The sequence below is a fragment of the Gymnogyps californianus genome, chromosome 2 (genome assembly GCF_018139145.2).
Source record: "Gymnogyps californianus isolate 813 chromosome 2, ASM1813914v2, whole genome shotgun sequence".
In the NCBI taxonomy this organism is placed as follows: Eukaryota; Metazoa; Chordata; class Aves; order Accipitriformes; family Cathartidae; genus Gymnogyps; species Gymnogyps californianus.
The window spans coordinates 72,454,436-72,476,947 of NC_059472.1; positions in this window are offsets into that span (position 1 = coordinate 72,454,436).

Sequence of the window (22,512 nt, forward strand, 5' to 3'; positions counted from 1 at the left end):
ACAGAAATAGTTAATGTCACCTTAAACTGTGAAGTCAAAACTGAGGAGAAAAATTAAAAGAAAAAAAGAAGCAGAATGAAGTGAAGGTGTTACAGTAACAAGAATTATGTTTTCAGGTGGGAAAACTGTTTTTGCAGAAGGACATGGACAAGTCCTAACTGACTGGCAAATATATGCACTTCTGACTTGCCATCGTTTGTTACTTAAGAACTAATTAACTGATAAAAGAAAAAATCGATGGCTTAAAATATTTTGTGGCATATTATGGAACTGCCTGTTTGCCTGTAGGTCTGTGGTATGCTGCTGTTATTACAAATGGAGCAGTCCTTACGGACCGAGTTCCAGCAGAGGTGTGCCGTGGGCTGAAATCAGAGCAGGGAAAGAAACAGAAAGGTTCACCTGTCTGTGACAGGCTGTAAACAGGAGCCAAACCTGTGATTCTGTCTTTGGAGTCAACTCGGGTTCACAGCAGTACTTGTACAGATACTGATGTATTCACTCATATTCACATTGCCTGACATGTTTTAAGCACTGCAATGCTGGGGACATAGGCACCAGTGAAACCAGGATGAACACACTAACTCTTGAGACTTGAGAATAGAGAGGGGGATAGATTAAAGAACTTTCTAGTTTTCAGCTATGCTCATCGATAAAAGACCTGAGCACAAAGGCCAGCTGCCATGGAAGAGCCCACATCTATGCTGATAATGAGCCTGCTAATATAGATGTTCATCTTCGTAGACACTGTTTATTTACAACATTTTGTCTGTGATCCTATTCTCTTATTCCAGTGTGACTGTTGACTAAGCTGAATGCTGAGGTCAAATCCTCTGTCATTTTGTACTCCTATTTGTCTGGTTTTAATTAGGGTTACACTAGGATTTATTATCTCATAGTGGGGGTAATTTTCAGGGAAATTTGTTGTGTTGTGTTACTGTGTGACAATGCCATTCAAATAGCTTTGACTGTTATTCAGTGCCACTTCATTTTCTCCCTCCAACAGTAATGAATTTAAGGGTGGCAAGGATCCCTGTAGGAGAATCATTAACATTTATAACTTACAGAGGAAAAATAGGAAGGGACAAAATGAGTCTTCCATAACTGATTAAAGAGATTGTTTTCCTATGGCTTCCCTGTTTATTCCTTTTCCTATAGTGTGACCTTTTGGGGGGTATTTTTGGGTTTGCTTTTTTTTAATATGAGTTGTTTAATCTGATCAAGTTAATTCTCTGCACATTTGATTTGGAATAATTAAAAGTTATTACCACATTTTTTCCTGAAAAGTACCAGTAATTTAGGAATCTTCTGTCTATGGCCACTAATAGAGTTTTCTAACTGCCAAGCGATTCTTCGGATGCAAGGAATTTTTCTGACCTGGTTCTGCAAGTGAGAAATCACCTTGAAAATACAAGTAGCATAACAAACTGTTTAAGAGATGTGGTTGAAAACATGTTGATAGCCTGTTATAAATATTCATGGATACTGAAAATTTAACCACAGATCTAACTTCTGAGGTAAACAGTAAGAGTGGATTTTGTACAGGGTCACTATAATGAATTCCTGATTGTTTACATGTCCAGTGTTAGATTACATCAGAATAAATATATAGTAACTCCAAGAAAGCTGAAAGAGTGGAGTGATTTCAGGCTACACCGATGTAGCTTGGAACAGAATTAGGTGTTCCAGTGCATCATTTGAAGCGGTAGTGTGTTGAGCTGAGTGTGTTGAGAATTTGGTTGCATAGGCCTAGACTGCCTGAAGCCCCTGTGTGACCTGTTGTAGCTGTGGAAGAGAAAATTCCTGCTGTACTTCTTCCTCCTAAATCATCACCTTTGTCTTCATCTTGCCTGCAGCCTGTGCTTTCGGATTCTGTGAAGCGCAAAGTGACATGCACCTGAGAATATGCCCGTGGAAACATGATTTACAGCCCCAAAGAGTTTGAGCGCATTCATTGAGCATTGGTGCATGCATCAGAAGGAGGTTAAGAATCAGGCTAATTGGTTACTCTGCCTCCCCATCTTCCTGATGATGGGCAGCTCAGTTGTAGCAGTAAGAACAAATGAAATGGTTTTGAATTGTTGCCTTGAGTAGCAGAGGTGTTGTGGGTTACCTGTTCAGCTACAGCTTTAGGAAGAGTCAGACCTTCACCTGGCTAGACACCAAGGATAGCCTGGACCCCAAGCAGCATAGGAAAATTTCTGAGTTTTTGTTTTCTGAGTGCATAATTGTCCCTCCAGCCCTCATAAACTGTCTCAAATTGCTTTTTAGTCCCCAAGTTTCAGCAATGTGAACCTTGGAGAATGAATCACTTGTCTGCTGGAGAGAAATAGTCAGTAGGCTGTGCTGTTAGATGATTTTAGCATATAACTGTGCCAGGCATGGTAAAGAAAAGATGAAGACTGCACAGGAGTGTAGTGCTTTATATGTGGTGTCTCCTCCAGGGAAATCTTTCTTTCTATGCCCATTTTCCTTCATAAACCTGAATTAGATGGATGTAGAACAGCACAACTGCATTCCAGGCTTCTTCAACTCTATGAATTCTGGGTTGGAAAAAAGGGAGCACAGGGCTTCTTAATCATGCTGAATGGTGTTCAGCCTGTTTGTTTCTGTCCCACATGGGAGTGAAGTCGCCCCACTTTCCACTGGGGATGAAAAGATAACAGCACTAAGTGGAGGTGGAATCCTCTGTGAAGTGGGAGACCACCCGAGGGTGAGCAGAGCAGGGGTGGATGTGCCATCTCCCATGGAAACCGCAAAGGCTTTTACAGGATAAAGTATAAAGAGTGTGGGATGGAGACTGTCCCATGCAACATTTGTCAGCTACCCAGTGTAGGGACCTGACCTCAAAAGCGGCACACATACCCTGAGAATTAAGGACTTGCTTGACATCTATTTCAGAGAGGATACTGTTCACGCTTGGTATGTTTAAATCAGAAACGCTTCCCAAGTGCAGCTGCTAGTCTTGAACATTCATAACTGCTGAGACAAGAGCTGTGCACACAGCATTTTCCGACGTACCTGACTCTTTTTAGGGTTTTTGATATGGACATCTAGAGGACCAAAACTGTGGGACACATTCACAAAAGGATGGGAAAGCAGTTTCCGTAGAGGAATGGGATGGGAAAAGAAAAAAGCCTGCCTTTAAAGGAAAGAGTATAGGTATGGGGAGGGATAATGATTATTTCTGGAGAAGGAGAATAGAATCTGAGCTCCTTATCACGGAAAGGCTGGGAATGTGTCAGTCACCCTGTGAGATGCAGAGTCTCCAGCTGTGAAATGTACTTCAGTAGGATGCTCTCCAAGAGACCTTTTCTTAGGTTATTTAATCAAATTTGAGAAACATTAATAAACTAGATGAGAGGAGACAGCCTGCCCTGGCAGGGAGATGTACTGGCAGGTCTTAGCAACACTTTCTAAATTGAGTCATTCTGCTTAGATGCCTGAAGTAGGAGTTTAGGCCATCCATTCAGTGGAGCTGGAGTGGTCTGTGTGGTTCAGGGAACCCCCCTGTACTGTTAACTGATAACTCATTTTCCTGAAAGTGGATAATGATTGACAGCACTGCCTCTGCTACAAGGTACATTCCCCATCTTCAGGATGTTGTTCTTTGTTCCTCCCAAAGATACTTTTAGGTCCTAGACCTTACTGGAGCACCCAGGAAGGTAAGCCCATAATGCATGAGGAGGCTGAAGAGGAACTGAAAAGGGACCAGCTGGTTGGGGTGGTAAAAGGCAGAGACAGGAGGAACAGTGCCTCTGAAGGAAGGTGGTGAGACTGGGACTGGGAGTCAGAGGTGATGTGGAATAAAATAGGTGTTGGAGTGTAATTTCTGTGAGGAAATTTAAAGCTTCACACTGCTGAAAAGTCGTTCACCTGATTTTTTTTTTTTTTTCCCCCTGTTGGATTTGTCAGTTGTGATTACAAGCCAAAACAGACAGACCTGTTCTGAATCCGGTTTCCTTGACCAGAAAGTCTGGATTTATCACTCATCCACCTAAGTTGGATGTGTGAACATAAACAGTGTGAATTTTCCCTGCAGACAGCGGTAACTGTATAAAGGTGTAAATAGCAACACTTGTAAGAAGTTATATTAGTTGTCTCATCACCCCACCCCTCCAGTTTCCCCACTTGGAGAGCTTTGGCTGAACACTTCCATATGGGAGGTGGATATTACACAAATCCAGCAAGGCTGTTTCCTGTGACCTTGTAAGTGTGAAACGCTGTCTTCAGGCCATGTCCTAGCTGTGAAATCTAGCTTTCCTCAGTAAGCTGTGGCAATGTCAGCGTCTCTGGTACACAGACACAGAGAGCTAATAGTGGGCCACATCACAGCCCCTGTGGCATGGATTTCTCTTAATGAAAATTGGGAACAACCTGTGCCACAGTGTGCATGGGAGGGGGAGACAAGAAAAATTGCCAAATCTCCCATGCATCTCTGGTCTTTCACGTGCCAAACATACACATTATTTTTTGCCTGTAAATGGTAGATACTGAAGTGAAGCCACAAGCTTCCTGCAACATCCGTTCTGTCATGCTAATGATTATTATTCATCACCACTCTATCACCACCTCTGATCAGCTGCAAGGCCACTAGTATCACTTCCTTTTCTCTTGCTATCAGGTATGTGATGTGGTACTGACAGCCAGCTGCAACACGTTCATTTTGGGCTGCTTACAATTTCTGGCAGTTAGGCCAGCTTACTTCTGCAGTGGTACCCACCTTACTGTGTCATCAGGAGAAAAAACTTCCAAGGTTTTTTTGTTTTTTGAGTACTGAGCAATTTGAACATGATCCTGACAGCAAATTCAGATAATATAACCTAAAATTTATGCTATTACCTCTCACGTGTGTAGGACTGGTATCCATTTACTTGAAAAACTGTTTTGTTTCTATCAAATGGCCTTACTAAAGAATAACTAGGATATGGAAAATATATGGCATTTTACTAGGTTGGAACTGTGCAGGAAAATTAAATCTACTCTTGCAAAGCATGTCTTTCTTGTGTTTAAAAGAGAAAATGTGCTGAACCAGGTCTAAGAGAAACACTTGGTGCTTAGGTGCTCTGAATATCAAAGCTAATTTGTTTAAATATGCAGGATGTTTGCAAAGCAGGCAATGCATCCTTTACATAGATGAGTATGTTGACTTTTGCCAAGGTGCAATGAATTGCATGTTTTGAATTCCTGTGCAGCAACTGAATTGCTGATTAGATCAGTGTTCAGCAGTCTCTGACCTGAGTTCCTGGCTCTGATCACTAAATGACTTAATTTACTGATTTGTTAGCGTGACAGATTTGGAGTTGCAGAGAATAAATACCATGTGCTGAACAAGTTTTTGTTTGCTGCACATAACATTAATTAGGTAATGATTTTGCCAGGAAATAAGTTCAGGACAGCATGCATTTATCCTGATATTCACATCTTCTGACAAACAACAAAGATTCAGCCATCAATGGACTGTGGATGGCACATATTCCCCAGGATGGTTTGGCTGCCCTGGCTGTGACTGAGGGAAGTAAAGGTATCTGGGAGAGTTTGAAAGACCTAGCACTCTTCAGAAAAGGTTAGGTAAAGGGGAAGATGTGGCAGAACCTCACAGGGAGCAGTTTCCAGTGGCCCTAGTGGATGGGGAAGGCTGCAAGGAAGGGTGAGCCTAACTGAACCTCTGGGTAATACAGATAAAAACATGCTCTTCTGTGGATTCAAAACTTCTCCTGCTCTGTTGGTTCTTATTGTTATGTTAATACATTGTGTTTTATGTAGGATAGTTCATATCAAGACATAGGATGCTATGCTATAAGAGGCTAGGCTTGTCTAATAGCTCGTAGTCACCAAAAGAGATGGACCTGATACCTGCTCTTCCCAGCTCCTGGCTGCATGCTTCCCCACCTCACACCAATCGGCAGAAAGCTCTTCCACTTTTTTGGCGGTTAGTTTTGCATTTGTTCATTGAGCTCTTTTAACCCCATAGTGAGATGATTCATTGCCAGACCTCGTCCAAGGGAAGGGGTGAGGACGTATGACTGGGAATGGGACTGGTCCTTTCCATACTAGCAAGCCATCAGCTCCTGTCAGCCATCCCATGAAACCCACTCTGATTCCCAGGGCCTATTCACTGGCTGAAGCTGTTCAAGGCTGAGGTCAGGCATTCATTCCCAGGCCCTGCCCACAGGGGTTTCTGTCCACGTGAGCTTGCACTCTTGTTGGACAGCTCAGGTCATTCTGGCGGAACTGGGTTCTGCAAGGCTGTGCCAGCATGTCTGAGAAGGAAATAACGTTTACCGGGAGGAAGAGAAAGCAGGCTGGGGTGGGTGGCGAACAGCAGCTGAGTACCACCTGGCTTTGCTGATGTTATGACCTGAGCTGCAACCAGAGGACCACGTTTGAGCACAGCCAACATCAAGCTGGCTGGTTTTACTTATAGCTGAGTACAAATCACTCTCATGATTCCTTCTGTTGGCTAAGCAGTCATGGTAGGAATCTGGTGTAGACAATGATGTGCAGCTGAAAAGGATGGATAGAATATGTTTTCAGTCATCACAACTTGCTCTGGCTTCGCTAGTGGTGCAAGCTTTTAACCTAAGGACGGAATTTTAAAATTTTGTAGTGGAATTATGAAAATTGGGAACACTTTTTTTAATTAATTGTTTTCTATTTCATAGCTGTCCTGTGGAAAAGCAACAAAAAAATGTATTATTGTAATATTAAGCACTAAATGGGTGCCTATGTGTGGAGCCATTTGCGTTGTTAGAATAATGATATTGGTCTACATCTATATTTTCCAGCCAGACTTCTTACTCATTCCCTGTGGGGTGGATGGAGTACCATTTTTAATGTGGAGTTTGTAGTTGGCACTGTTTTTCATCTTATACAGGAAAAATATGAATGAATGAGTACTTCTAAATCAGTCTGTATTTTTTATTACATTGGCTGCTATCTGCTGGCTGCTTGCTTACTTTTACTCTAGCATTTATCTTCCATGTAAAGAAACTCTGTCATACTTTCTAGTGAGAGATGTAAAAACAAATTCAGATAGTCTTCTCCACTAGGCTTCTCACGACAAGGAGATATGAAAGAACCTCAACCTGTGTCTGCTGCTGAACATCCCAGCTAATTTTCTGAGTACATGTTGTGTCATGGCTGTCCCTGGAACTAGAGGGGCCAGGAACAGGGAAGTACAAAATGCAGAGCTAAGAACTTCAGGGCTCTGCTGATGACCCCAGCCCTGATCTCTTCTATCAGCTTGAGAAGGAGTCACTCTGTTTTTCTTTCTTTCAGTTTAATTTCTGTTATGGAGAGAATACCCTTATGGAAGCAAGACTTAATTTCTGTATACATCGTCAAGACTGATTGGCTGTATTTTCACAAGGCATTGAAGAGTATGACTGAATTTCTTTGTAACTGAGGGCTTTTTGTCTTCAACAAGAGTTGGCAGACAGATCTGGTCTAAGGCTTCTCAGAAGCTTAGGCAAAATTGTAGGAAACAGTCTGGATTTTCAGTGCGCTGAAGAATACACAGCTTAGGTACACAGCTTGACTACAGCCCCAGTGCCACTACTGGCACTTTGCCTGGTTGTGAATCTAGGTTGGTGCTAATCAATAATAAATTCATATATTTTGTGTTTTATGTTGCCATCCACAATCATCCTGAACAAAAAATAATTGTGTACTTTTGGAATATAATCCTGAAATATTAAACAGCTTGGAATTTTCCCCCTCCTCTTCCAAATATGGCCAAATTCTCCACAAATGTCAGATATAAAAAAAGCACTGTTTTATTTTTGAATGAAAGGTACTATTCCCACTTGATCCTGCTCTCTTGAAGCTGGGTGTTTAAACCACCAAACTTCTCAAGACCTGGGACAAAAATCATAAACACTTGGTGGTAGAGTTTGACAAAATATGAAAGAACTGCCAATTTCCATGTCTCGTGAGCCACTTCAGAACTTTTGTTGTGTACATCTTACACCACCACTACGGCTGTTCGGGTAGGAGGCAGTGTTTATATCCCACTAGCAGGGTAAATGGGGGGAGGCAGAATAACTCTGACTGCTCAGTCTGAAATGCAGCATGCAATTAGGAAATTCTTAGCTTAGGCTCTTGAAAAATAACGTTAAAGTGTCGTAGTGTTGCAGAGTCTGCAGAATTTTGGTGAGTGGGGAAGAGAGGAGGCATTTTCCTGGCCTGAAACAAATTCTGTCCCTCTGTTGCCTGTTAACATATGGGTGAATCTGATTTTTGATGCTCTTACCCTGGCATATGCTAGAGAAAGCTTTAAAATAGGTTATTCTAGCTGTATCTGGAGCAGATGGAGTAAAAGAGCAAACTTAAAGGAGTAACAACATTACAGATTTTCATGTGGGACTTTTAAAAATCAGTAAAGGCTTTCCAAATGCTTGATTTATGCAGACACTGGTCAGAGAAGGCAAGAGATGCTTGGACATCAGACTTACTATGTGGCTCAGATTAGTTCAGTCATGGCCTTTCTTTAAGGATGAGACTAAAGTTTTCATATGGAGATTTATTTGTTCCTTTTTATGTTCTCCCCTTCAGAATGAACTGATGGTTTTGTGTGAAAAATTTGAAAGTCTCTTTATTCTGTTTTGGTACAGAAATCTGAATTCCTTTCCAGGAGGAAAGAGTTGGTATTTGGTTCTCTCAATCTTGTTCTTGGAAAAACGCCTGTCCAAAAAGTGGACACCATGTTATTTGTTGCCAGTGGGCAGCTATAGCAGTTGTTATGTAGTGCAGGGTTGTCTGGCCATTTAAGGAAGCTGAGTTCATCCCCTTTGCTAGCCTTCCTCCCCCTGCCCACCAACTACCCCTTCTGCCCGTGCTGCTGTGGTGGTCTTCCCAAACATGTAAAAAGGAGTCTGCTAGGTTTGTTGAGAGAAAGGAAGATATTAGGGTGTAAAAGTGTGAGTAGAGGAGAAGAAAGACCTATTTCCACTTATTGATGTTATTTGTAAAAGTCTTGGGGAAAATACTGCACCACATGATTTGGAGTGGGACAGATGAGCCCGTAGAGGAATTAAAAACTTAGTCAAATAAGCGTCAGAGAATCATAGAATCATTTAGGTTGGAAAAGACCTTTAAGATCATCGAGTCCAACCATAAACCTAACACTACCAAATCCACCCCTAAACCATGTCCCTAAGTGCCAAATCTACGTGTCTGTTAAATACCTCCAGGGATGGTGACTCAGCCACTTCCCTGGGCAGCCTGTTCCAATGCTTGATAACCCTTTCGGTGAAGAAATTTTTCTTAATAGCCTATCTAAACCTCCCCTGGTGCAATTGAGGCCGTTTCCTCTTGTCCTATCACTTGTTACTTGGGAAAAGAGACCGACACCCACCTCACTACAGCCTCCTTTCAGGTAGTTGTAGAGAGCGATAAGGTCTCCCCTGAGCCTCCTTTTCTCCAGATTAAACAATCCCAGTTCCCTCAGCTGCTCCTCATAGGACTTGTTCTCTAGACTCTTCACCAGCTTTTTTTCCATGACACTGATAGTTATAGAAAAACCTAGGAAATAAGAAACTGAGGCAACAGCAAAAGCTGGTGTTGAATCACACAACACTTTTTATACAGGCTATATTTAACTATGAATTGACCTGCTTTTATTTGAGACCTTGTGATAAACTAACCTGGGCCTTGTCCATTGTAATTGGTGATCTTGGAAGAAACTGCTACAGAAAGAGTGAATGAATACCCGCAGCCAGCCCTATTTGTAGAAACAACATTGATCCATGTTGTTTAATCGGAAAAACCTCCTCCTTAAATGCAGACATCAGCAATTTAAAAACTGGGGTTTTTTGGAGCTGAGTGATGTAAGTACGTCTGGATTTTACTGGCAGTCTGAATGCGAAGGATTTGGATTCCAAGTGGAAGGGTGACTGAAATGAAAGCAACTTAAAAAATGTTACTTAAGCTGTATCTAGCTCTCTCCTTTACAGAAGTTTGTAGATGTGACATATGGAAGAACTGGGAGAAACAAACTGACATACGTACTTTGCTTGGGCCAAAGTCCCAGAAATAAAAGCCTGATATGAGTTCGTTTATGTGATACATGGAAGGCTAGGAATAGAAATTGCCACCTTTGCTGTAACTGTTATCTTCCAAATAACTTTTTTGCCATACTTCAAAGTGAAACTAATGTATCTTAAAATGAGTTGCTCTTCCTCTTTTTTGTGTGAGGATTGACACTGCGGGGAGTGAGGGAATCTCAGTGTTCCAATGATTAAAGACTGCCATCTGGAAATGACTGAAGCGGCCTCATATAAATACCTAGTATATAAATTAAATGAGTTTAATTCATTATGGCCAAAGTTCATCTGTTTTTTAGAGGACAGAGGATATAAACATTCCAAGGGGACTAGCATTTAAATTATACCCTACATTTATGAGAGAGAACAGTTGTGCTGGTATAGTGAAGAAAGGATATTTTTTGTGCTCTTGACTATTTGGGGTTGTATAGGGGTTTTCATGTTTTCATTTAAAGTCTGAACAGCATGAATATATTGATGGGTGCTGTACTAAGTCAGATTAATACTGTAACAAAAAGTCTACTTTTGCATACTCCAAAAACCTGAATTGGATTGTATTGCTTTGTAATGTCTTTCTCCTGAAACTGCTGCATAGTACTCCTTCTACACTTGAATTTCACAGAGCTCAAGCTGCCATTTTAAAATATGTTGTATTATGAAAAATGATTATCTAGGCTTTGTCTGAGGAATAGTTACTTGTGCAAAAAATTGAGGAAGGAGTTGAACCTGTGAATCCCATTTCCTAGGTTACAGCTGTAACAACTGATGCTCTGGTTCGATGGCAGTGTTTCATGACTTACCTCTCCTGTGAACTCACTCTCAAAAAAGCTGTAATCTGGTGGGACATGGACGTTGCTGAGGAATATCCAGTGAGCTCTGAGATTTGTGACAAGACTGAGCACTCAAGGACTGAGGCAAAAGAATGTGTCATTTCTCATTTGTGTTGACGCATGAACGATAGTCCAAGATGCTCAGTCTATTTGAAACTTTTTTGATACTTTTATGGATGTGCAGAAATAACTCTCATGCATCTAAATATTGTCAGGGCTTGCAGAGTTCTCACATATGTCTAGTCCTGGGTGTCAGCTGAGCAAGGGATTTTAGAATCCTGATTTACAGACTCAAGTCTCTGTAAGTAGAACTGGTGGTGGTCACCAGTGTTGCAGTAAGCTTCTGTGCCATTCCTTTCACACAAATGTCTCCACTACAACACCATGTACGTATAACATTAGTGTCTACACAGGAAGCAAAAAAACCCTCACCAGTCCTATTTTACATTGTTTCCTCAAAAATCAGTCTCCAAGGACAGGGAAAAAAAAAAAATCTTAATATTCTGTTGCTGCGCCATGTATCTTCCTTACCTGCCCCTTTTTAGATAATTTCTCTAAAGAAATACTGTCGTTAACTTTGTATAAAACCTTCATAAGCTAGGTGAGTTAAATATGAAGGATAGAACACATTCTTGCAGCGTTATACTGAGTGTCCCTCTTTCTTTCTCTCTTTTGTTGGCCAGGAATCTTTCCCCTTGGAGATAAAATCAGATCTTGGATCTAATCTGAAGATACCTGGTGCTCTTCAGTAACGGGTTCTAAGTTGTGGTTTTCTTTTTTCATTTTTCTCCTCAAATGTCAGAATGTTTTCCTGAAGTTCTAAGGTAGGTAAATGGGTTGATCAGAATTGGAAAGTGTGTGATTGGACACAGAGCCTTTCCTGTGCATGTTAAATCAGAGCAGGAGCTTCTAGAAAGCAAACTATAAGCTGTCAAAGTTGTAATGTAAGCCCAAAATAATCTTTGCCTGCATGTTTTAGCAATTTTAGGATTTTTTTAAAAAAAAAAAAAAAACACAACAGTTTACTGTTGTTGTTGTGTTTTGGAAATATGTGTTTTTCAGAGGGAAACTTTGAAATCAAATAATATGTTGTCCCCAGAACTAAGCTAGTTATTTAACCAGCTTTGGGAGAGCAGTGACCCCCAAAATGTTCAGGCAATACTGTTGTTGAACAATTCCAGTAAGACTACTGTTGCAGAGTGTGTGACTAGGGAATAAAAATTTGACCACACCTATTTTGCAGTATATCCCAGTTTCTCAAAAGGAAAAGGGCAGCAAAGCAACTGATGTGGAATTAATATGTTGTTTCTAAAACAACATGGAGCTGTGGAGCTTGAAACTTTTCTAGTTGCAAGAACCTGCCAGTATTTTACTAAGTCTGACTCATCTGAGCCCAAAAGCAAATTGTTCCCCTCATTAATCCCGTCTTGATCTGTCCATGTTTTGCTATTTACATGTATATAAGTGTGGAGCTGAAAAAATGTTGCGCGCATGATGCCTGTCTTGTTTTAAAGTGAGAGGAGTACAGCTAGAAAAAGCAGTCCAGCTTTGAAATTTTTTTGATTATTAATACTTGGGAAGCAGATAGTAGAGATGAGACCATGGGTTGTATCGTACCAAAGACAGTAGGGATGCAAGCTAGGGGGAAATCAAGCTCTATTTTTTCTTGACACAAGGCATTTCTTGTTCTGAACACCAAAACTAGTAATAGTTAAGTGCATGTGGGAGATAAAAAGGATGATTTTCTACATGGTATTGGGTGAGGAAAACAATTTTGACGTCTGGAAGATCAATATAGAAATAGTTATTTAAGATAACAGTTCTGTAGAACATGTCTTGCTCCGTTTGCAGTCTGATCAGAGTAGTGGAGGACTTTGAATGAAATCCCTGTATTGTTGTTTTCAAAAAATAAATTTTTGTAATGAAGGAGACATCAGAATTTAATCATGAGCTGGTAAGGTTGCTGTGTGTATGGCTAGGGGTACTGTTGGTAAAAAAACAATTTTGCAAATATCCTGAAGTGGGAGAAAATAAGATGCAGCTGTTGTGACATTACAGCAGTTTTGAAGGAGTTGAAGGGAACCAATGAGTTACCTGCTGTAACCCAGGAGATTAAATGCTCTCTCCCCGTTGGAAAGGAAATGCTTTTGTCCAAGTCAGAAGGGAGGCAAAATGCCAGCAGCACATATAAGGTGGTGAGAGCCATCAGGAGGAAGAAACCAGACCTATAAACTGTGAAATAATGCTTTCCCTCAATTCCAAGGAGTAAGGTGTGTCCTCAAGCCTCCCAGTTCCCAAGCCTACTATCAGAGTCTGTGGTATGAAGCATTGCCTACAGAAGATACAGTTACAGAGTGGATAAGCCAAACGGGCATGCACAAGTCCAAGTGATGAAAGGGGGCTGCATTCAAGGGTGCTGACAAAGTTGGTGGAAGTCACTGTGAGGGCTGCTGTCTGTCACCTTAAAGGTCATGACAATCAAGGAAGGTTCCTAAGCACTAGAAAAAGGCAGGCATTGGGCCCATCTTCAAGACAGGCAAATAAGAGGATCCCAGAAACAACCAGCTGACCACCCTCCCTTCATTCTCTGGGAAGACTAGGGATGACACCTGCCAGAAGATCACTTGGAGGCACAAAAAGGACAAGGTGACATCACTGAACACCCAGCGCAGCTTCACCAAGGACAAGTTGTGCCAGGACCAACATGAGGTTGGTCCTTGCTTTGAGGAGGTGACAGTCCTAGCGGGGCAAGGGGAGAGCAGTGACTGCCATTGACTCTGACTTTAGCAAGGCCCATGACACAGCCTCCCACGGTATCCAGGTGGGTGAGGCGTGGGCAGGAGAAGGGGACTACACAGTGGGAGGACCACTGCCTTGTGCTCAGCAGGACAAATCCCACCCATGGGGCAGCTGCTAGTGGTGATGTGCCTCAGGTCATCCCACCCATGGTGGGGCTGATGCTGGTGATGGTCTGAAGTAAGGGCCTGGGTGGTACTGGGACAGGCCACCTTCCACAAAGTTGTGGGTGTCCCTTCCCATCTGGGGAAGGCAGCAGCTCGATGGAAGCCAGGCCCTCTCCTCCCTCTCCCTCGGAGCTCGGTGCGGAAGAGATGGCACTTCTTCATGAGGGGTGGTTATGGGGACATGGGCAAGAAGGGCCCACGCAACCCTTGACAATCAACAAAAGAACTGTTTATTGGTGGGAGATGTTGCAGGTGAGCCTGTGGGATGTCCATAGAGTTTGTTTTCTCCCAGCTAATGTTGGGTGCGGAGGCTGGGCTGCTGGTAGGGAGCTGGCCAGGCGCTCCTGCGACACTGTTGGTGCAGTCTCACAGAAGGAACCAGGGTGCGCTGGTGTAGTGCCAGGTCATCCCTGTGGCAGGTGGACCCACTTCCATTGGTTCTTCTTGGTCTTGAGGTGGACCCACTTCCATGGGTTCTTCATTGTCTTGAGGTGCCAAGCCCTGCCAGTGAAAAGCCAGCCACTCTTTCAGTGCTTTATGTTATTTCTGTGCATGTTTTAGTTTTCTTTACATGGTGTAGTTATATGTTTTCCCTTCTTGTCATGTTGCAGACCACCTCTTAGTATCTCACAGACTACTTATGGTCCGCAGGCCTTGCTTCTCTAGGCAAGTGCTTAAGACAGGCTTGATCTCTGCCAGGGGCTCTTCAGGGAAGTGTTTAAGGTGGAGGGGCACAGGTGCCTGCATACCTCTGCCCTGGTGGCTAGTTCCCATGTACCACATGCAGTTTAAAAGCCGTTCAGAGCATATCAGCTGAAGAGTAAAGGGAGGGGTTTCTCTTGCTTCTGTGCAGTGATTGAATTACAATCTGTAAAAAAAAAAAAAAAAAAAAAAAAAGAAAAAGAAAAAGTCTTGCTGGCTGCTGTTGAGACAAGGAGAACCAAGGCTGCTGAGAAGGTGTGAGTGGTACGCCTGCATTACCATGGTGACGGCAGGTCCCTGCGCACCCCTTTCACCTGTGTGCCTCCATTCCTTGCTCTTGTGATTCATACTGAAACGGAAGGTAATACCCATTGGTAAGCTGTCAGCCGGACTAGTGAGGAAAGGTGTCATCTCTCAGCTATTTAATAGTTTCTTTTCTCCCCATGTTTCTCCCCATGGCTCGTGCTCTTTTGTCAAGGCCACTGTGCAGACCACATCCTTAGAGGATTGGTTGTCATTTCTTTGGGTTATATTCTGACTGGCTTTTAGGTGACAGAGAGAGACGTTCAGCAGGTGAGGAGGAGGTGCTGACGAGCACTGTCATTTTCATGTCATGAAAACCATTCTGGATGATGGAGCTCTCAGGACCCCTTTTCCATATTCGTACCGTACCTCTTGTCATGACGCCATGTGAACAGAAATAAAACATGAGCTAGATTTAGCTAGCGATGGTCAGAGGGCAGATTTTCTTTAGGACATTTCCTTGGCATGATTTGATAGGCAGGTTACCTTTATGTGAAAATGTTCTCCCATGATTATGCTTGTGAATACTTAGCCTGCTCCAACTGTGAGTCTCTGGAGGAGATTAACTCAAGGGTGTGTGGTGGGGCTGTCAGCATACTTTTTACATATCTTGAATTAGATTGCCCACTGACAGGAAGGTGTTCTGTACAAAGATGCTGTGTGGTTTCCGTGGCTGGTGCTCTCAAAGTGAGCGGTTAGAAAGATTGTATGCTACGTATTGTTTAATAGAACAGTTGAAATTAGAGAAAAAGTTATTTAGTTTTGCTCATAGTTGTGTTGCAGTGTTCTGGGGAAAAAATAAAATATTTTTGTAACCAAACTGCTTTCCTATTGAAATAAAGGTCAAGTACAGTGTTGCTCCTGCTGCTGTGGCTAGCAGGGCTGTTATGACTGATTTCATTCATCTTTTTATGGTATTAGAAGTACTGACTGCAATCCAAAAACAAAATTAAAAAAGAGAGCAACAAAGATGCAGCACCAGAAGAGAGAACGCTTCAGTGTAAGAGAGAAAGTAATCAACTCTCAGTTTTGTTGCCTATTACAGGAAAGTCATTTTACTGCTTGAGAGAGAAGGATTTGTCACAGCCCTGCTTTCAAAAATGAGAATAGAAAGGGGGCAGCCACCGGGACTGTGGGTCTGATGTGTTGTGCAAGGACAAGGCAAGAGTACAAGACACCTCATCTATGTATCTTATGCCAATGGCTAGGTATCTAGGGGTTGTTACTCTAGATGCCAGGCCTTATAGACCTGGTAGTTGCCAGAAAGCTGGAACAAAAGAGTGCAAGGATAGAAGTTTTTAAAAGTGCTTTGCTGTTTGGTTGTAGAACTGAGCAGAAGAGAAAGTTAGCCATTTGACAATCCTGTGCTAGTTTCAAAAGAGCATAAAAGGATTACAGACACAAGCTGTGACAGCAAGTTAGCTGTGGACACAGCTGTAGCTGTAGAAATATGTTTCTAGGTAAATTATTTGCCAAGTGCTTGGTATATCAACAACACAGCTGGAGGGATTGGTGGCACAAAGAGCAGAAGATGCAGAGCTACAGAAAGGGATCTTTAATTTACAGCATGAACAGTCCTGTGGTTAATGTAAGTAGCACAATCCATTCCAGGGTGATCTAGCATTAGAGGAAAAAATAACACTGCAGCGGGCAGGCAGCCCTGAGTTTTGGCAGCAGCAAGTGTTAGAGAATTCATTAGCCTCTGAGTTATAGCTGGATTTGGGTTTGCAGGTTTTCTTGGACTAGGCAGGAGCTAACAGATGCTTGGCTCAAAGGAGCTGTCAAGTGTGCTAGCCCTGGGAGGGAGAACCCACTGGAGGCTGGGATGCTATTTTGTCAAACTGTCTTCATCCTTATGATCTCTGCCTCTGCTGTTTCCCCCACACCCTCCCTCTCGTGCCAGCGGGGCTGCTCTATGAGGTGTGCTGGGCCGGGCGCCGGGGTGACCCCATCATGGGACATGCCCTTGCTGATGGGGTGCCATTCCCTGGGATCTGAGCTGGGTGGGCAGAGCTGGGGGCAGGTGACAGGCTCCAACGACAGCCCTGACACGGCCAGGGCTGAGCCAGGTCCAGGATCCGGCCGGAGTCCAGCTGGGAGCAGCAGGAGACAGAGCTGGAGGCAGGGCGATCTCCAGCACTGTGCGATCCAAGGTCTGTTGAGGAGAAAGGACCCGAGGCCAGGCTGGAGACAAGCTGCCCGCAGTGAGGGTCTAACGTAGGGCAGGGCTGGATGGTGCACCCTGACCTGACCTGAGCTGGCGCCCCCGGGCCCATGGCGAGGGGTGGGTGGGAGCCCCCAGCCAGGTTGCCCAGGGCCATTAAGTCCCTGCAGGCCTTGACTAGAAAGTGGAGGTTGGGGCACGTTCAAGCAGGGCAGTCATACAAAGGCTGGGCCTCCTGCTCTGTGGCTACACAGCCTGTGGAAGAGATGAGGTATTGGTTCAAAGCTTCCCTATCCTAAAGGAGAATGAAACCAATGTCTCCTGCTAACAGGGGCGAGGAGGGAGGAGGCAGTAAAAGATGGGGGTAACAGGAGGCGGTAGCGAGACCCAGTTCCTGGGTTCCTAATCTTCATTGATGCTTGATCCTGGTACTGCACTGCTGTGGGAGCACTAAAAGGGCTGTTAGCTCATCGGTAGGCATTGTCGTTACTTCTGTCTGTCCAGATGCAGTTCTTGGGGGGCCTGCACCTCTTTTTCTTGCTAGGCAGTGGAAAGGGGAGCATGGGAGGCCTTGGATCGCTGAGCATATTTTGCATTTGTGCGTAGGTGTTTTGGTTGTGTTATGTGGCAAAATTAGTTATGGACTCTTCTTGCAGGTGTAACTATTAGGAATATGTTTTTTTACTATTACATTCTTGTAGATCCAACCCCAATTGTGTTACATTAATAGAGGTGTTCAGAGAACAGTAAGACGCAAAATATTTTGACAGACTAGTTGGTTCGCTTATATGACTGAAGGAGTGGAAACAGTGCACTGGAAAGAAAATGTCAGAGAAACTTCCATTTCTGAGACAAAGTAGCAGCTGGGTTGTGTGATACTGTGAACAAAAATGGCAGCTTTTACAGATGAAGTAAGACATGTGTTGTGAAAACAAAATGGGTCGTCGGTATGAGCCAGAGTGGCATATGCACTGCTTTCCACATGCTCAGGGCTTATATCAGAGACGTAGGCAAAAAGTCATGATAAATATTGCACTCTGATTGTTGGGTAGCAATGAAAAAATGCCACTAGCTCTGAGAAAGAGGTCAATAAGTTTTCAAGAACTGAAACAGTCACAATAGTGGAAAAATAATGAATATGGCTGGGATGGGAGAGGTATCATTAATGCTTCTACCAGTAGAGTGACGTTAACAGCTGCAGAGTGAAACTGATAAATGCATCTTGTATATCAGAAGAAACTTCATTTCCTGATTTTGTTATGTAGTGGTCCAGATGTATTTGATAAAGTTGAGGCTTCCATTTTGCACAAGAATTTGGGGCTGATACCTCATTTGGGTAAGGTCACATTTAATCAACAGCTTTTTCTCTCTCTGCCCCCGTCGGGGAGATATCTTTTAAAGATCTTGGATTCTTATCTCTGAGTTCACTTTTTACTGGATGTTAGTGACCTTGTGGAGGTTACTTAACCTTTCCTTTCTTGGTTTCCTTCTGTGGAGACTCTGACACTACCAGGGATACGCTGATGATTCAGAATCTGACAATGTGGATCTTTGTTCTCTGTTTACACTCCTAGTTTCTTTACAGGAAATGGGTGATAGGAAGAGCAAGCTACCTCGATAACATGCTGCTGCAGTATAATTTCTTCCCGTTGTATAAAGGTCAAACACAACTCTCTTCTGTTGCTGTAGCTAACAGGGTAGTTCTGACTGGTCACTAATCTTTGCAGTGACCTTTCAAGAGCTTTGATCTAGCCAGCTGTTAGTTGCCTAACAGTGTTGAGGGGCTGATAGTTCCCTGGCTGGATGAAAGATCCAGCAGTACTTGGCCCTAAAGAACTGATGTGGCTTTGCAGGGAGAGGTTTTAATGCAACCGTGACATCTTTCTGATAAAAGAGGGAGCAGTGTGTAGCTGGGTGACATAGTTTTAATGGAATAGTAGTGTAGCTGCACTGAGGGATGGGATTTAGATATCAGATTGCAAGTGTAGAGCACATACTTAATCAAAAACTGCAGAAAGTGAGAGGGGGAGGGGAAGAAGTGAGGGGGATATTGAACATTTCCTAAGATATGCACAGAGAACCAGAGCTAAAATGGTATACAGAGGGTAAGCTCTCACCTGCAGATCCATCACAGTGTTGGCACTTTTATTTTTATGGAACAACCATTGTCTCATCACAGGATGAATATTGCACAGCCCTCATCTTTTCAACACTGGTAGAGTTATGACTCTACCAGTCATATGATCTAAGAAAAAAATCACAGCATTAGTCAGACTAAAGGAGTATTTGATACTGTATAATGTAGAACTCCATATTATTTGCATTTTCTTTAAGCCTAGATCTGGGAGACCAGCAGATTCTACAGAGATGCTCATTTATTTGTTTATCAAGAATTTGTTCTCTGAAAAGGAGAAAATTAAGGAAGGAGTGGTACTGAGGGATACTGACATCCCAGCAGAAAAACAAGGTCGCTGATTGAGGAACCTTTTTTCTCTTTTTAGAACATGCTAGTACCAGCAAGGCACTCTGGGTCTCTTGACCCGTTTCTGGTATGTGTCATGATTTAACCCCAGCCAGCAACTAAGCACCACACAGCCACTCGCTCACTCACCCACAGTGGGATGGAGGAGAGAATCAGAAGGGTAAAAGTGAGAAAACTCGTGGGTTGAGATAAAGACAGTTTAACAGGGAAAGCAAAAGCCGTGCACACAAGCGAAGCAAAAGAAGGAATTCATTCACCACTTCCCATCAGCAGGCAGGTGTTCAGCCATCTCCAGGAAAGCAGGGCTCCATCATGTGTAATGGTTACTTGGGAAGACAAACACCATCACTCCGAACGTCCCCCCCTTCCTTCTTCTTCCCCCAGCTTTATATGCTGAGCATGATGTCATATGGTATGGAATATCCCTTTGGTCAGCTGGGGTCAGCTGTCCTGGCTGTGTCCCCTCCCAACTTCTTGTGCACCCCCAGTCTCCTCGCTGGTGGGGTGGTGTGAGAAGCAGAAAAGGCCTTGACTCTGTGTAAGCACTGCTCAGCAGTAACTAAAACATCCCTGTATTATCAACACTGTTTCCAGCACAAATCCAAAACGTAGCCCCATACTGGCTACTATGAAGACAATTAATTTTATCCCAGCCAAAACCAGCACAGTATGTTAGAAATCCACTATACAAAGGTGTATTTCCAGCAGACAGTCATTTTTTAAACATACTTTCTCTGAGCACTCAGAAAGAAAGAAAACTTCTGCTTTCCTGTTTTACTGAGGGCTACATGTGGCCATCAGTATGTGTATCACTAAACGTATATCACTAAATCCAGAATGCTGTATTTGGGAGGTCAACCCTGTAAGGGGGGCAGCAGCAGCGCCAGTCTGATGTTTTCTGTTGTATATGTTGAAATGGGGTAATGCTGACAGAAATGTACCTGGAGCTTCCCTCTCTCTGGGGATCTGATCCTTTCGAGTACATGAACTGCATGAGAATGAACAGGGGAAGGCACCATAAGTCACACACAGAGGGAGAAGAAACAATTTTTTAGGATCCTCCACTGAGAGAGGACAGGAAAAGGGAAACGGGGAGTCTCAATTTAATTGTCTTTTTCAGTGCAACTTTTAAGTTGTGCGTGTTTTAGCAATAGGTCAGCATGCTATTCAAATTCCAGTCTAAACTATGAACTTGTAAGGGATTTGATGCAAAGTCCATAGGTGTGGAAATAAAGCGGGGGGGAGGAGCATCTATGAATTACTTTGCTGCCATGCTACTTACATGAGAGTCATCATACATGTAGGCTTATTTGAAGGAAATATAGCTAACAATCATATTGCATTGTAATGCAATAATGCAACATATACTGATGCGGTTGCCAAGCAGATAAAGGTAGAAGTGATTAGTTCCACCCTCTTAAAAGTCACATGAAAATGAGCACAGAATGTCTCTGCTTGCTCAGTAGAAACAAAATGGGACACAGATTGATTTGTCAAATACAGAGAAGCAAAGTAACCATGCTAACACAAAGCACAGTGTGTTAGCAGGTCTACTATTTTATCACACTTTTATCTTCCTGGACTTGGCAGGAGTGAATGACAGGTATAGATGATTATGGGTTGGGGGATTGGAGTGGAAAGGAAAAGGGGAAAATGTCAAAAAGCTATACCTCCACCTTTTTTTTTTTTTAACTTCCTAGATAATCTAATTTATACATGGGTTTTAAGAATTGCCTGGCCATTTATCTCCACGACATATTTAGGGTACCTTATTCTGTTTGTAAGTTCCCTTACATCACTGTGGCCCTGGCATTGTTACCTGGGCTATCGCATGATGCTTGTAAAGTAATGTTATTATCTAATCAAGATGCTTGATGCCAAGCTGTGCACACTCTGATCTGTCAGCCTAGTTCTTTGTATGGTTTTATTGCCCAATAGACACAAAACAAGTGCCACTTTCTGTGCTAAAAGGAGAGTGTTGAATGTATTAACTGGCCCACAACTCAATTCATTTAGGTCACCTAGCCAACTACTTAAATTCTGTTCCTCCAAGGATTTAATTCCTTTTTTTTAATTCACTGAAAACCTCAATATTGTCAACAGTGTATTGAAAAGCAAACCCTTAAGAACCCTTGCAATGCTATGCAGAAGCAATTGTAATTGAGAAGAAGCTCAGTAAATATGAGCAGCACCTGGCTTTTTGGTAGTTAATGCCACTGATCACATTAAAGACTCCAGCCTTCAGTGAATATGCTGGAATAGTTCAGCCTTTCGGAGTCCACACTTTTCTGAAAACAGTGTGGGTATATTCTCTATAGAAAGCAAGTGAAATAGATGATCTCCCGTGTGCATTCCAGGCTTATTTTGGCATTATCTCAGCTGATGCCAGGTGGCTAAGACAGGTGTCCAAAAGGAGAGAAATGAGGGAACTGAAGAAAGGGGATGAGAAAAGGGAGATTGAACTTTTCACTCTCCTAACGTAATCGGGGCTGTGGAAAGTTCAGCTCTTCATCTCTTTCAACTTTTGTTCTGGTTTTCACTTGCAAGAAAACTATCAAGCTTCTGAATATTTTCCCAACTGATGTCTCACTGTATGCACTGCCCTAAAGATGGTGTTTCTGTTATGTGGAGATCCTTAATCGAGGGTGGATGTGGGTGTTGCTGGAAATGCAGCATGCTTTCCTCACATCCATTGCAGCAAACAGCTTGCTTGCCTGGATTGCTTGCATGACTAAGGTAAAGTTCTCCAAATGTTTAGATCTAGCAGCCTAGAACCATTACATGTCTGAAAGTTGCTCTTCCCACTAATCTCTCCTAGGTTTGTGAAACCTGTCTTTTTTCTTACAGTATACTATAATTCTACGGTCTTAGCTGTACTAAGTCATTAGTTTGACATTGTCAGCTGCTGCTATGCAAATTAAGACCCTGCTTAAATAGTCTAGTCACAGTCTGGTCTAGCCCACAAAGAATTTTAAAACAATTAAGTACAGGCTGAATTAGAAGGCTTTTTATGATTCCTTGCCAT